The sequence below is a fragment of the Salvia hispanica genome, chromosome 4 (assembly GCF_023119035.1).
Source record: "Salvia hispanica cultivar TCC Black 2014 chromosome 4, UniMelb_Shisp_WGS_1.0, whole genome shotgun sequence".
Lineage (NCBI taxonomy): Eukaryota > Viridiplantae > Streptophyta > Magnoliopsida > Lamiales > Lamiaceae > Salvia > Salvia hispanica.
The window spans coordinates 47,990,765-48,005,691 of NC_062968.1; the positions used below are offsets into that span (position 1 = coordinate 47,990,765).

Genomic DNA, 14,927 nt, shown 5'->3' on the forward strand with positions numbered 1-14,927 from the left:
ATATAATATTTTCAGTACAATATACTATATGTCATTTTTTTTATGGTATATTATGATACAAATATGTGATATGATTTAGCATTTCATCAGTTATTTAATCACGTTTCCATCATAGTTAGTGGATAGTCGGTTATTTAGTTTCATAGTTAAGTGGTTAGTGGATTGGTTAGTTGGTTAGTCATTAGTCTATAAATTCTATAAGCTCTTTCAAGCATGGCATGAAAAACAAGTAATAGAATGTTTACTTTTGTTTAGTTTACCAATTTTCTTCTTCAAGTTTTCATACGTATGGTTTATATTTTGGAGTTAGAATCCACTCGAAGGATTCAAGTTCATAACATATTATAATCTCCCACTCGTAGGTAAATGAGAAGGGCACCACTAATTGTCATACATTCGAATGAAAACTTGAGATAAATTAATTACTATATTTTAGTAAACTTGTGATATTTATTTAAATTGACCAATACAAATATTCATTTCATAAAACGAAATATTTTGAAAAAATGTCATATATATATATATATATATATATATATATAATATATATAAAGGAGTGTGATTTAAAAATAACTCAATTTTTAAAAATACTAATTAACTCACACCCAGTATAGAGAGGGGGTGCGATGCATAAATATTTAATTTGATTTATAAATTAAAAATAAAGTAGTATCTACAACTTACAAAACAGAAATAACTAATTAGTTATGTACTACTCCCTCTGTATTTAAAAATAGAAACATTTGAAATGACATGAGTTTTAATGCACAATTGGTAAAGTAAGTGAAAAGAATTGATAAAGTAAAAGAGAGGAAAATAAAAATGAGTAAAGTAAGAGAGAGAAAGAGAAAAAATAGTGAAAGTACTAAAGTTAGTGGATTGTGGATCCATGTCCTAAAATAAAAAGATTCTAAAGTTTCTATATTTGAAGAACGAACCAAAATGAAAATAGTTGCTACTTTTTTTAAAAAAAAGGAGGAATATATAACAACAATGTATATACATCAAATAAACAATAGATGCAATAAAAATAATTATAAATATTTTAAAATAAGGCCAAAACTCGCCTTTTAAATAGATGTATAGATTAAGTATTTTACATTTTCTTGTTGTTTATAAAATAATAATAAAATAGAATTATAATTTTATCTGTCTCAACTACTCCCTCCGTTCCGGCTAAGATGACGCATTTCTTGGCTGACACGAGATTTTAGGAGTTACGGTTAAAATATTTAATTGGAGAGAGAAAGTGTGGGTGTAAGTATTTAAATAGAGAGATAAAGAAAGATGAATATTTTAATAGAAGTGAAAAAAAGTGGTTGAGTGTATTAATTGGAGAGAGAAAGTTTCCACAAAAGGAAATTAAATGTGTCATCTTAGTTGTGACAAACTAAAAAGGAAAATATTTCATCTTAAGCGGGAGTGAGAGAATAATATACTAGAATTTGACTAAACTTTATAATTCTTTTGGTTATTTGTCAAAAGATAATTATTTTCATTTCATTTTAGATCATAATTATTTAACATGTCTCACGTCGTTAGTAACAGTAAAGAAATGAGAGAATGGGTCACTATAAAAGATATGATAAACGAAGCTTATAGATCACTCATTTGATTGGATGCACCTAAGTCTGAATCTCGGAAAGGGCAAAGATAATCCTTGCTAACGGGTTAGTGGCGGATCCAAAAATTTAGATTCGGGGGTGCGATAAATAGAATATAATACTGTAATATTACATAAAGTATTTATTAAAGGTTTGATTTATTTAAATATTTTGTTATATAATAATCATACAATCACAAATAAAAAAATAAGAAAAACTAGTACAAAAAGTACAATTAAAAAGAAAAATAATAGGAAAACATAAAGAAACGCAACTAGTGAGATTTGATTATTTGAACTCTGCTCTGACTTTGGTTATATACTACAAATCCACCAACGAAGCCTTGGTTAGAAACATGGCTTAAATATACAATTAATATTCTATACTTATGGTACAATTGTACCCCCTTGTTATACATTGGATCTGTCACTGCATCGGACTTTAACTCGGATCTACATTCAAGAATGACTGACACTACACACAAAAAAAATCGATCGGTAACATGTAATATCAATCAGAATATAATATCAACAAGGTGTCAATGTGTCATATTATCAACGCATCCAATGTCACTGCTCGAGGGATAATATCAAGAATGAATCTACTACAACTTAATATCAATGGGGATTATATAACATAACTCTAATATCAACTGAGTATCAACTTAAGTCAGCAACATAAATCCAAAATATCAACCCAAAATCATCAACAAAATGTCTACTTTATACCAACCGAAATGTTAACAGAACATACAATAAAAATTGTGAACTTGCGCAAGAAAAATCAATTGAAATCGGTGGAGAAGAAATCTGGATATCTTCTTTGGGGTCAACAACAACAGAACCCTATTAATCAACAAAATATCAACCTAACCACGTCTTCAAAATGTCAATACAAAACACCAACTTATAGTTGATGGCTAATCAATCTAAGTTGATTATAAGCCACACAAATGTAGTATAACTACAATTTACGAACACTCTTGTTTGCACTATCAAATAATTTCAATATTAAGAAATTATGACATGTACAAAGATTGGACTTTTATATCATGTGATGTGAGTTTAAAGACTGGATCTAAAATAAAAACAAATCCTTTGACGTAAATAATGAAATCAAAAAAAACATCATCTTAATATCACCCCATGCACCAGAAACATACCCTGTGATTTGTAAGAAACATCAATAGAATCAAAATCGTTTATCAAGTATCGTCGTCTTCTTAGTGCCCGTTCGGTTTCCAAGATAACTTTTATCTTCTCCATTCACATTTTCAAGCAAATTTTAGCTAACAATTGTAGATATGGGTCTATTTCGGCCCATTTGAATGGACTCCTTTTCACCTATCCCATGACTAACCATCTCACCTCACCCCCTCCTACTAATTTGTCCATCTCCCTCTCCTCATTATTCTCCTCCACCCTACTCTACAACCATGCATAAGACTAATTTAATCCTAGCCAAGGTCTATTTTAGTGTATCTTACACTGCATCTCAAGACAATTTTGTTTCATGAACCGAACAGCCACTTAGAATCACACCGAAGAAGATTATTGTGATGGATATTGCGGTAGTGGAGATTATGTGCCTGAATATTTGTGAACATTGAATATATTTTCCTTCCATAATGTGCATATCTATCGTTTGGAATGTGAGAGTGAAATTGGGACATTATAGCAGATGAAGTAATACCTATTTCCATATATGTCCTTATGTTGACATCATATGGCATCTGTTGACATTCGAATATAACCTCGTCTTATCTATAGAGTATAATTAGTGGACCAAATTATAGTTTGAAGTAGGGGTGTGCAATCGGGTTTTCGGTTCAGTTTTTGCTCAAACCGAACCGAATTGAAAAATCGAATAACCGAAAAACCGAACTTAAAAAATCGAATTAAACCGAAAAACCGAAATTTTCAATAAAAATCGAAAAACCGAAAAAAATGTGGAGTATATATTAATATATATATATATATATATATATATATATATAGGGTTTTGATCTATGAAGACCAGATTTAAATACAGAAACGCAGAACAAAGTCATACGTAGGGCATTTGTAGGTCATAGTTAGTTTATTTTTAGGGCATGCTAACAAAACATGACCTAAAATGATCTTAACATGACATAAATCCAAATCTTATAATATGACCTAAAACTACTTAATTATGACCTTCCGTGTTTTTGGTTAAATATTGACCATTAGATCATCTAATCCTAGTGCCAAGATTTGGGCTGCATTTCTGGATTTAAATGCATATATATATATATATATAATTTATGGTTTGTGTTAAAATGACAACCCCTCTTAAAGTGACACCGTGACACCACTTATACAGTAATATTATAAACGTTACACAACAATATTACAAACACTACACAACAATCTATAGATTGTTGTATAGTGTGTCGGATATTGCTGGACAAGAAAAATTGCTGGATAAAGACCAAATAAATTGCTGACCGTCTTTTTCATTTTTTTTTTTTTGCCACATGGCAGCTTATTATTCGTCCACGTGTACAAATGATTGGCTAGGAATGGTGGTATGGTGTTATTTTAAGGGGTGGTGGCGCCCTAACATGCCCCTATAATTTATTCATTTTATATATATTAATATAAATTAAAATATATAATATAAAATTAATAGAATATATATAATACATACTATATAAAATATATTTAAAGTATATACTATATAAATGATATAATATATTTAAATTAATAGAATAAATATATATAATATTATACTTAAAATATAATTCGGTTTTTCAGTTTTTCGGTTTTTTTTCCCGAACCGAACCGAAAAACCAAATTTTTTTTTTATTTTTAAAACCGAACCGAACCGAAAAACCAAAAAAACCGAACCGAATTTCAAAATTTCAGTTTGGTTCGGTTCGGATATTCGGTTTTTTTTGCTCACCCCTAGTTTGAAGTTTGAAAGATATTTGGAGTTTGCGTTTGATTACACACATCTGCATAGGATTGTGATCAATTGAGATTTTTTATGCTAATTGAGAAATGAGATGCAATATCAGCCATTCATTTTTATTAAATGAGTGGTCCAGATTTTTCCATATGGAAAATATTTTTAGATTAATTAATTATGAAATGGCAGAATGATAATATCATGGTACATTTTATTCAATAAATATTTTTTAATATAATTCATATACAATTCATATCAACTACATATACAATTCATGTCAACTATGGTTGTGTTCGGTTGCCTAGATTAAATAGTCTTATGATATAATATAGGCTAATACAAGATTGAATCTTGGATTAAAAAAAGGTGTTTGGTTGGAATGTCTATTTTAATATAATTCTGATTTAAAATATTATATAGTGCCAAAATAATGTATATTACTAAGATACCCTTCAAACAATGGGTCTAATACACCAGCACCATCCCACTCTGCACCATCCCACTCTGCACCATCTCCACCACACCGCCGCCCCTCTCTCTTGCTCGATGCCCCCGACATCCTCGGTCTCTTCTTCGACACCACCGCCAGCCCCGCCACGCATGCCCCACTAGCCACCCTCACGTTCGCGCATTAGCAGAGCACGTCCACCACCACCATCAGCATCTCACACATTCTCTTCTTGCTCGTCTCGAGCAGTAAATCAACCGCCACCGTCACCGCTCCGGGCCTCCGGCTTCGACTGCCTTCACCCGATTCCACCCCCAAATGCACGCAGCGATTAGGGTTTTCAGCTCCATTTTCCTTCCCTTTCTCGAGATGTCATTCGATTTCAGAAATTAAACATCTCGATTTCAGAAATTGAGCGATTTTGGTGAAGAATTGGAGTTTTAGAGCGGTGAGTAGGGGTGAGCATTCGGATTTCGGTTCGGTTTTTTGCCCAAACCGAACCGAACCCGAAAAACCGAATTTAGGCTAAAATCAAAACCGAACCGAAACCGAAAACCGAAAAACCGAAATCCGAAAAACCGAACTAAAAAACCCGAACTAAACCGAAAACCCGAATTTAGAGAATTTATGAATGTAAAAGAAAATGCAAATGTATAATAGAGAGGTTGAGAAAATTAGAATAACAAAAAATTTTGAATCTGGGGCGGCAGATCTGGATTGATTAGGGGAATCCAATTTTTAAATATCATAATACTTAATTTAAGCATATGAATTCATCTTCAATACTTGCAATATCAAAGTTTATGTGTCTTATCTTCCGTTAGAAGGTGTTTGTGGATTCTTCAATTGTTTCTGGTTCCTAAAGGAAAAAATCCAAACACTCATCATCTAAGAAAAATGCACATTAATGCCAAAATGCAAGAACTTTCGAAGTATTTTAATTTTGAACACTAATTTGAGAGCTATGCAGAAAATAGATGCATTTAAGTTTTACCTTCTTCTTAAGACGACGTGGATTGTTGGAGCACGACTGAAGGCGGCGTTGATGGTTGGAACACGTCTGACGGTGTCGATGGCTGCACTGCTTGAGGGCGGAGGCGGCGATTGGCTTGAACAGAGATAGGCAGCGGGATGAATGCTTAGAGTTTGTGAGATTTAGAGTGGAGACCGGAATTGAGATTGGAGGCGGAGAATTGAGAATTGAGAACCCAGAACGGAGAAGCAGATTGAGAAAGGAGGCGGCGGATTTCTATTAGGGTTAGAGTTTAAGTATTATATATATATATATAAAATATTTTAATATATTATATTAAATATAATTCGGATTTCGGTTTTTCGGTTTTTCTTTTCGTCCAAACCGAACCGAACCGAAAAACCGAAATTTTTTTATTTTTAAAACCGAACCGAACCGAAAAATCGAAAAAACCGAACTGAATTTCAAAATTTCGGTTTGGTTCGGTTCGGACATTCGATTTTCGGATTTTTTGCTCATCCCTAGCGGTGAGAATTGACGGATCGGCGATTTCAATTATAGCTCTGAGCTCTGAGGAGATTGATTGCATCAGGGGAATTTGGGGAGCCGTCGGCAGCGATTTGGGGGAGAACTAGTAAAGGGTAGATTTGGAAGTTAATAACTTGTACATCACCGATTAATTTTGTCGGAGGGGTGAGGCCCTGATGAGTTATCCCCTGACTATCTGTCATTGACTCAATCTGGGATTTAGTCTGAGATTCAATATAACCAACCAAACATTTGATTAAACTAATCAAATGATTCAATTTGGCCAACCGAACGGGGGCTATGCGAACAATCCATGCCAATTACATACATATATAATGTCAACTATATATACATTTCATGTCAACTAAACACATATAATGTCAACTATGTGTACAATCCATGTCAACCACACACACAATTCATATCAACTACACACATATAATGTCAACTATGTGTACAATCCATGTCAACTACATATACAATTCATGTCAACTACACAATATAATGTCAACTACATGTACAATTCATGTCAAAAGTATGTATTGAATAAAGTTATTGACATTTGACGTGTAGTTGACACGAGTTGTATATGTAGTTGACAAAAAAAATGATTTTTTTTTTAAAAAAATAAAATAAATTAAAAAATAATAAAAATAAAAAAAAATAAAAAAAATTTAATTTTTTTTAAAAAAAACATAAAAAAAACATAAAAAAAATTAAAAAATAAAATAAATTAAAATAAAAAAAAGTATTTATTGAATAAAGTTGTTGACATTTTATGTGCAGGCTATTGACGATAATACCCCTAATTGACATAAACTACATGCTGTTGACATTTTATAAATATTCTGAATGAATGGTTGAGATTGCATCTCAATTCTCAATTCTCAATTAGGTTAAAAAATCTCAACCTAACAAGACTTCAGCTGCATGTTTCTAATTCCTAATTAGGCTCGTTTTAAATATGAATTTTCTTAATTCCTTTGGGAAAATGGGCGGTAGCCAATCTTGAAGAATATTCGCATGAATAAAAGCATGTCCAGTTAAAACCACAGAGATTTTCTTTCCTTTTATACCACAATTTCTTCACTTAATTCCCTATATAAACATCGCTCTTTCATTTACTTTGCTACCACATCTTATAACCAATAATTCACGAGAGAGAAAAAAATGGCAACTGTAGCAGATTTACGCGTGGGAGAGCCGACAAAGCTAAGAGCAAACATGAGAGAAAAAATTCCATTATTTTTAATTTCCAGAAAAAGGGATGCTGCTCAACAAGTGAAAGAAAGCCAAGAAGCAAAACAACAGGCCAAAAGAGAGGAGACGATGTCGGAAAGCGCCATGTTCTTGCTCATGGACCGGTTTGCGCCAAGCTAAGGACAACGGATCTTCTTTTTTTTTTCTTCTGTAAATGATCATTTATGCTCCTACTTCTCTATAAGAATGTTGCTTGCTCTTGTACAATACATTATGTTTCATATTGCAACTCCTAATCTTGATTATTATATGCACATCAAACTACGCAATCAAGAATCATCATGTTGATCTAGAATTCTATATGCATACCTGAAGCTAAAAGAACAAGGTTCAAGATCTGCTTGTTGTCTCCTCGTCTCATGATGTATACGTTTCTTTGGATTACGAATTTGATGCTCGAATGGAACACAATATACAATCTTGGCATGGAGTGAAAAGACATGTTTGGTGATGGAATTCAATCATGAGTTTTCATTTTCAGTTAGATCAATTTGACACATTTTAACTATGAAAATATGTTAATGACTTTTTTCCAGCTAGAATTAATCATAGAAAACAAAGAAACAGGGGAACTATGAAAGAGCCTAACACATGGAGTAGAAACATTGTTTCCAACCAACAGTGGTACAAATGACAAGGCTGGTTATTGGTGATGCAACATTCACACTGTTATTACCAAATGAAATGATGCTTTTAAAGAAGCATGCCGTGCTTTAAACAAAGTCGTACATGAAACTTGCACGTTGAAAAAGCAAGCAAAATGGAAGCTACTAGGAATGTTGAGTTGAGTTGAATCCAGCAGCCTGAAGATAGATATAGACACGAAAAAAGAATGTCAAAGTAATAGCATGAGCTCTACTTTAGTGATCCTCGCACGGATAATCTGACTTGGTTTCTCTCCTTGATGCATAATTAGGATAGGCCACTTGTAAAAGTATAAGATATAAGCAATTACCCACCCAAGTGTAGGAAGAAGAGCTTGATTTGCAACATAAGCAACTCTGTAGTAGGTATAGGTGGCAAGCAGTTTTTTAAGCATTCCATAACACTTTTCTCCCATTATTCCTTTATAGCACAACCCTTTCTTCTCATAATTCAATGCCACTGGATATTTGCATTCTGTCAAGGCCAGAAATACACAATCTTCACTCCCACCACGACACGTGATGAATTCTCAGAAGAAACCTCCATCGACTTGGGATTCCAACTTTACTCATATGAAACCAGCAGCAACATTTTCATAGTTAAAGCCCACAACATCCAAGCTGCTCGGTGCCAACATTTAAAGTCAGATATATAAAGTTCGGTTAAGCTTTCATCAAGTCGTTGTAGTATAGTGGTAAGTATTCCCGCCTGTCACGCGGGTGACCCGGGTTCGATCCCCGGCAACGGCGTTGCTATTTTGAATACTAAGATTTTGTTATTTATTTGATTAATTATACGAATCACAGAAACGTGTCGAATTCAACCTATAAGACAAGAGCATTAGTGGTGATGGCAAACAAACATTTGTCAAGTCTTAAAAACAATGCTAAATTACAAATAAGTCACAGTACTAATTAGAAGTAGTAATTGATTTGGCAGTATTAAAACAAAGTTAAAGCACAATCATACATCTACTCTTCACTCGAGTGTGAACTATACCTCACTCAGACACCCTCCAAATCTGAACGCTCTTATCCAAACTCCCACTATATACAATCCACCGCCGACGACCCTCCTCCTCCGCCGCTAGGCCCACCATGCCCCCTCAGCACCGCCACACACTCATGCACTCCTCCTTGTGCCCCCTCAGAACACCGCCGCACGCCACCAACCGCTTCCCAACCTCCCAACATCTCACCAGCCCGTCCGACGACCCGCATACACCGCCCCTCCCCCGCCGTCACGGCGTGCTCCTCCAGAAAATGCTCCGTCCTCCTCCCGCCGCCACGCCTTGAGCGGATCCCGTGAAGACCATCCCGCCCGGCGCCGCCATGACGGGGACTCGAGGCATTTGGAATCCGAAATTCTGCAAATCTTGAGGGTTTTATCCCATGAGCCCGAGTACAGTAGGCCGTGATATTCATCGACGCTCATGCATGAAACGGCGTCGTAATGCTTTATCCACGGAACATTACGGTTCCTTTTCACTTTAACGTAGCTTTTGGGGCTCAGAGATTTGAGCAACAAATGCTTGGTGTTGGTTTTGGGCAAATAGCCGAGGCGAGTGGGTTTATCGTCGAAGAGGGTCCATACGCGGATTTTGCCATCTTGATGACCGGTGAAGATCTTTCCGTTGAGGAGGACAATGGCTTTCACCATCCCACTGGTGAACTTGAATCCCGAGAAAGCTTTTGTTGAAATAGAAAAATAAAATGTAATTAGTTAGCTATTAATTAGTTAGTTTATCATTTTATTAGACCTCTTATTAGTTAGTTCCAGCTTATATATAAGGCATTTCATTGTAATTTGTAGTTATCTTTTTGTCAAAATGTAGTCATTAATGAATATCTCCTTTCCTTTTCTCTCAGTTTCTCTCCTTTAGTCGACGGTTTCTTCTTCACAGTTTGTTCTTACTCCTTTAATGAAGATTTCTTCATTCCAATTCAAATCTTCTTTTTCAACATGGTATCAGAGCGCAATCGCTGCGCCTCTGATTGCCTCTGATTACCTCTATCTCCTCTATCTTTTTTTTTTTTTTTTTTTTTTGCCAGTTTTTTCATAGAGCTAGGGTTTTTGATTTCGTGAAAATTTCTGGTGATTGTTCCGGGAGAGATCTTCAGGCCGGATATGTTGTTGTTTCCTGCCGTAGTTCTTCCGCAAAGTCTGTCAGTTTTTTTTCTCTCTTCGGCGTTAATTTCCGCCGATCTGAAATTTCGAATCTGTTTCCTCTCTCGTTATCTCTTCACTGAAATTGTTATGTTTTCACCAATTGATCGGTGATTTCTCTATCTTCTGATCTCAATTGAGTTTTCAATTTTCTCAATTCCGATTGTATCGGTTCGCTCTACTTCAGGATTCATGTTTGGTTTAGTATGTTGAAGTATGGAGTTGTATGCTCCGATTTCACAATTATAACCTGTTTTTGAATCTGAGGTATCAGTTTTGTTTTCGATCTGTGAATCGATTGTATTCTGCCCGATTATATCGGTTTAATTCCGTTGAATTCGGTTTTTTTGTTGTTGAATCTGAATATGTTTTCAGATTTATCTCTGGTTTTCGATTGTATGTCGGATGTTTGTTTTGTTGTTCACCGATTGTTCAGTTGGATCTGTTTCGTTTGAGAAGTCAGTTTGCCAGATATGTTGTTTGTTTGGGTGAGGAGGAAAGGCTATGCTTATATGCAGTGTTGTTCGTAGCTGGTGTTGTGATTGTTCTTAGTTGTTGCAACTGCAAGACTTTTTTTGGCTACTGTTGATGGTCAATGTTGGTAAGAGCACACTTGCATCTCAGTAGTTCAGATACAGCAATTGGTAATTGCAGTGGTGCTTCATTCAGAATCAAAGCTTGAAATTGGAGTGGAAATCTGTTGTTAGAGCTTCTGCTATGTTGAGCTATATTGGAGGATTAGAATTTGTATGGTTTGTGTGGTGATCTTGGATGTACTTGATACTAGTGAATGTTTTGAGGCATCAAGATTTAACCATAATTCCAGCAGCAATATGATGAATTGAAAATGCTCAAGATGGATTCTCTACTAAGGGGGAGTGTTGAGATAAATTAGCAGCTCAAGTTTTGTTAGATAAGCTAAGTCCACAGAAGTTGCAAGATCTGGAGCCAAGGAGTTCATGGATGAAGTCCTTGCTGCTGAAGTGATTTTATGTGCAGCCTTACAGGTGTGCTTGAGTCCCAATGATCTTGGTTTTATTTTGAAGTCAGCAGCATTCTAGGGGATGCTTTGTGGCAGGGAGATATTTTGAGAAAAATTGATCAGTTTGAGCAATTGTTACCTAAGTACATCAGTCTGCTCCACCTTGACCGTGGGGGAATTTCTTGTTTGTGGATAGCGGGGAACTTTAAAGCTGAAGATAATAGTCTTCACTCCAGAGCAAGGCTGATCAACTGTGCTGGTGGTTAAGAATTTGAACTTGTGTCAACTGTAACATCAATGGTGATTTTTCTGTGCTTCAACTGAGTGTTAATGTCAGCCAAGAACAAGTCATCTTTCTTGCAACCGGATGAAGTGACAGTAACTCCAGTAGGCGAGTAGGTGGTGTTTGATACTTCTTTCCAAGATGGTAGCATTTGTTCGTGCTTCCATCTTGAGGGGGTGTGTTGAAATAGAAAAATAAAATGTAATTAGTTAGCTATTAATTAGTTAGTTTATCATTTTATTAGACCTCTTATTAGTTAGTTCCAGCTTATATATAAGGCATTTCATTGTAATTTGTAGTTATCTTTTTGTCAAAATGTAGTCATTAATGAATATCTCCTTTCCTTTTCTCTCAGTTTCTCTCCTTTAGTCGACGGTTTCTTCTTCACAGTTTGTTCTTACTCCTTCAATGAAGATTTCTTCATTCCAATTCAAATCTTCTTTTTCAACAGCTTTCATGTTTTTCCATACTCTAAGGCTGTTGCACTCGGAGCCTGTGTAGGCGAGGGAGTAAATGTGGCCTTCTTCCGGGAAGACCGGCCCGATTGAGGCCCATTTGGCATTGGGAGTTGATGATACTGAGTTTGAAATGGAGGAGTTGAAATCATTCATCACTGCATGTAGTTGGAGTAGTACTACTATTGCTTGTTTTAATTATGAGAGGATGTAACGGTAAGGTAAGTGGGCATAAATATATAGGTGAATCGAGCTAGTAGTGAGGGACACGTGGTAGTATCATATCATTTGTGATAGAGAAAAAACTAGTGCCTACTTTCTTTCATAATTATTAGTACTATTATATTCAATTTTTTAAATGAAGGACTCCCTCCCATTCGTAGCCTACAATTTAAAGTTTTATTTTGACTCGGGACTAATTTCGATAAATATTAAGAAAAATGAGTAGAAAACGTTATTGAAATGCGAGTCCTCCTTTTATAGTAGAATTCGAGTCCCCCTATTAATGATTTTGAATTAACGTCTCAATATTCGAAAGCACTTGTTAAGATGGATTAAGTGGGATATCCTGACTTTCGTTTTCGTTGCAAAGATGGATGAGGTCTTTTAAAGGATTTTGTTAGTGACTTCTGTTATTAATTTTGAAATTTTTATCTATATTTAGTTTTGATTACTTGGCTGCACCCGATTATATGTTCTTATTCTGTTATTGGGTTTAAATCACTTTTAGGCTTGGGCTATATTCGGGACTATTAATTTTGGTTGTATTCACAAGTTTTGGGGTTCTTCTAACCCTACCCATTTTGAATAAAAAAGGGAAATGTTGCTAGATGCAGCTCTTTATACTCTGGACTTATAAGTTAGATCCACCAGCAGATTTTTAAGAATTTATAAATTGTTAGAGCTTGTTTTATAATTTAAATACCATTTAGAAGTTAATTTCGTAAAATATTGCTAGTAGTTAGGCAAACAAAATCAAACACAAGAATATTTATGTAAAACCTAGTCACTCACCAAGAAACAGAATTGCTCCAACTGATCTCTGCGAGAATGACATGGTGACGCGTAGTCTTTACAGTACATGTCTGATTAGGATGCGCCATTGATTCACGATTCAGACCACGACCTCCATTATTGAGCCATATACCTATATCTTCTTTTTTTTGACTTGGGGTTGAATGGAGAACTGTGAAGTGACATTTGTCATCCTATGCAGCTTCAATAAAAACCATGAGAAGATGATTGATGATGCTCACGTAGCATAATAACCCCATTATAAGACCTGCTAAGTTAATAGTTTTAACTTTCGGATTAAACAATCATCAGTTAAAGTATGAACATTGTGCATATATTATTATGGTCCCGATGTGCAATTTATAAATACGTTTATAGAATTTCATTCCTATTAACGAAACGTAGAAAGAGAAAACATACTTTTTAAAGGCGTTGGCACTTGAAGACAATTTTCTCACTTTAGAATTCATCAAATAACGGCATGAATCTGAATCTAAATTTTTCGCTCCACTTTATGTTTATCAATCGTATACAACATGCATTGCGATTAATTTTGTTTCCACAATTTGGAACCATTTTGATTTTTGGACATTAGAACAACCATTTCAGGCTCATTCATATGTATAAGAAGAGACTTTCCCTAAATCTCATTCTCTCCTTTATTTATAAATTTTTCATTAATTTGTGACGGGTACTTAAGTGTAGTTTTTTTCTGCCAAATCCACAGGTACCGATTATTTGACATTTTAACCAGAGTCATACTTATAACTAGGGATGTCAATGTAGCCCGTAACCCGTGGGCTGGCCTAAATAGCCCGCTAAATTTATAGGGTTAGGGCCGGAAATTTCTAGCCCGATAAAATCAAAACCCGATTAGCCCGCACCCGATTAACCCGCAACCCGTTAGGGCCAGACCCGAAAACCCGATAAAATTTCTATTATTCTATTTTTTTACTCCTAATTCGACACTTCATTAATTAATTTTAACTAAAAAAATAACTTTGAATTTTATAATTAAATATACAAATTATATATTGAATTTTTATTAAATAATAATTGATAAATAAATTAAAAACTTCAAATTAACTACAAAAATATTTAAATTTCTAAAACATGCATTAAAATTCCACGAAATATCCACGAAATATCTCAAATATTAGTATTTGATCATGTTTATGATTGAGTTTAAGCATATATCTCAAATATACCATAATTAAATGTTCTACATTGTATGAATATTAGTAATTTTTATCATTAATTATTGGATTGATCGCATGTTAATATTATCGGTAGCAACCCGATTAACCCGTTGGGCTAGCCCGAAGCCCGAGCTTTTAGGGTTAGGGTTGAACTTTTATAACCCGAAAGAAATCACAACCCAATTAGCCCGCACCCGATTGACCCGCAACCCGAGTAAGGTTGGCCCGAAACCCGACGGACCGGCCCGATTGACATCCCTACTTGTAACCAAAAGCGTCAATTGACTCCCTAAAATGGGATGAGTAATTCCTCTTTTATAGAAGCAGTGATGCACTACTTAACCTTTATCATTTTTAAGTGACAGATTAATCATTAATCAGATGTTTTAGTTGTGATACTCCCTATTGTAGGCTATTTGACTCTTGTATTGACTTCTTA

The 14,927-nt window shown here is 34.8% G+C and overlaps 1 non-coding gene across 1 annotated transcript; it reads left to right on the forward strand.

Moving 5' to 3' along the window:
* The first annotated feature begins 9,066 nt into the window (after positions 1-9,066).
* On the forward strand, positions 9,067-9,138 carry TRNAD-GUC. Its single transcript has one exon. It is a non-coding gene; the product is annotated as a tRNA-Asp (tRNA).
* Positions 9,139-14,927: the final 5,789 nt, after the last annotated feature.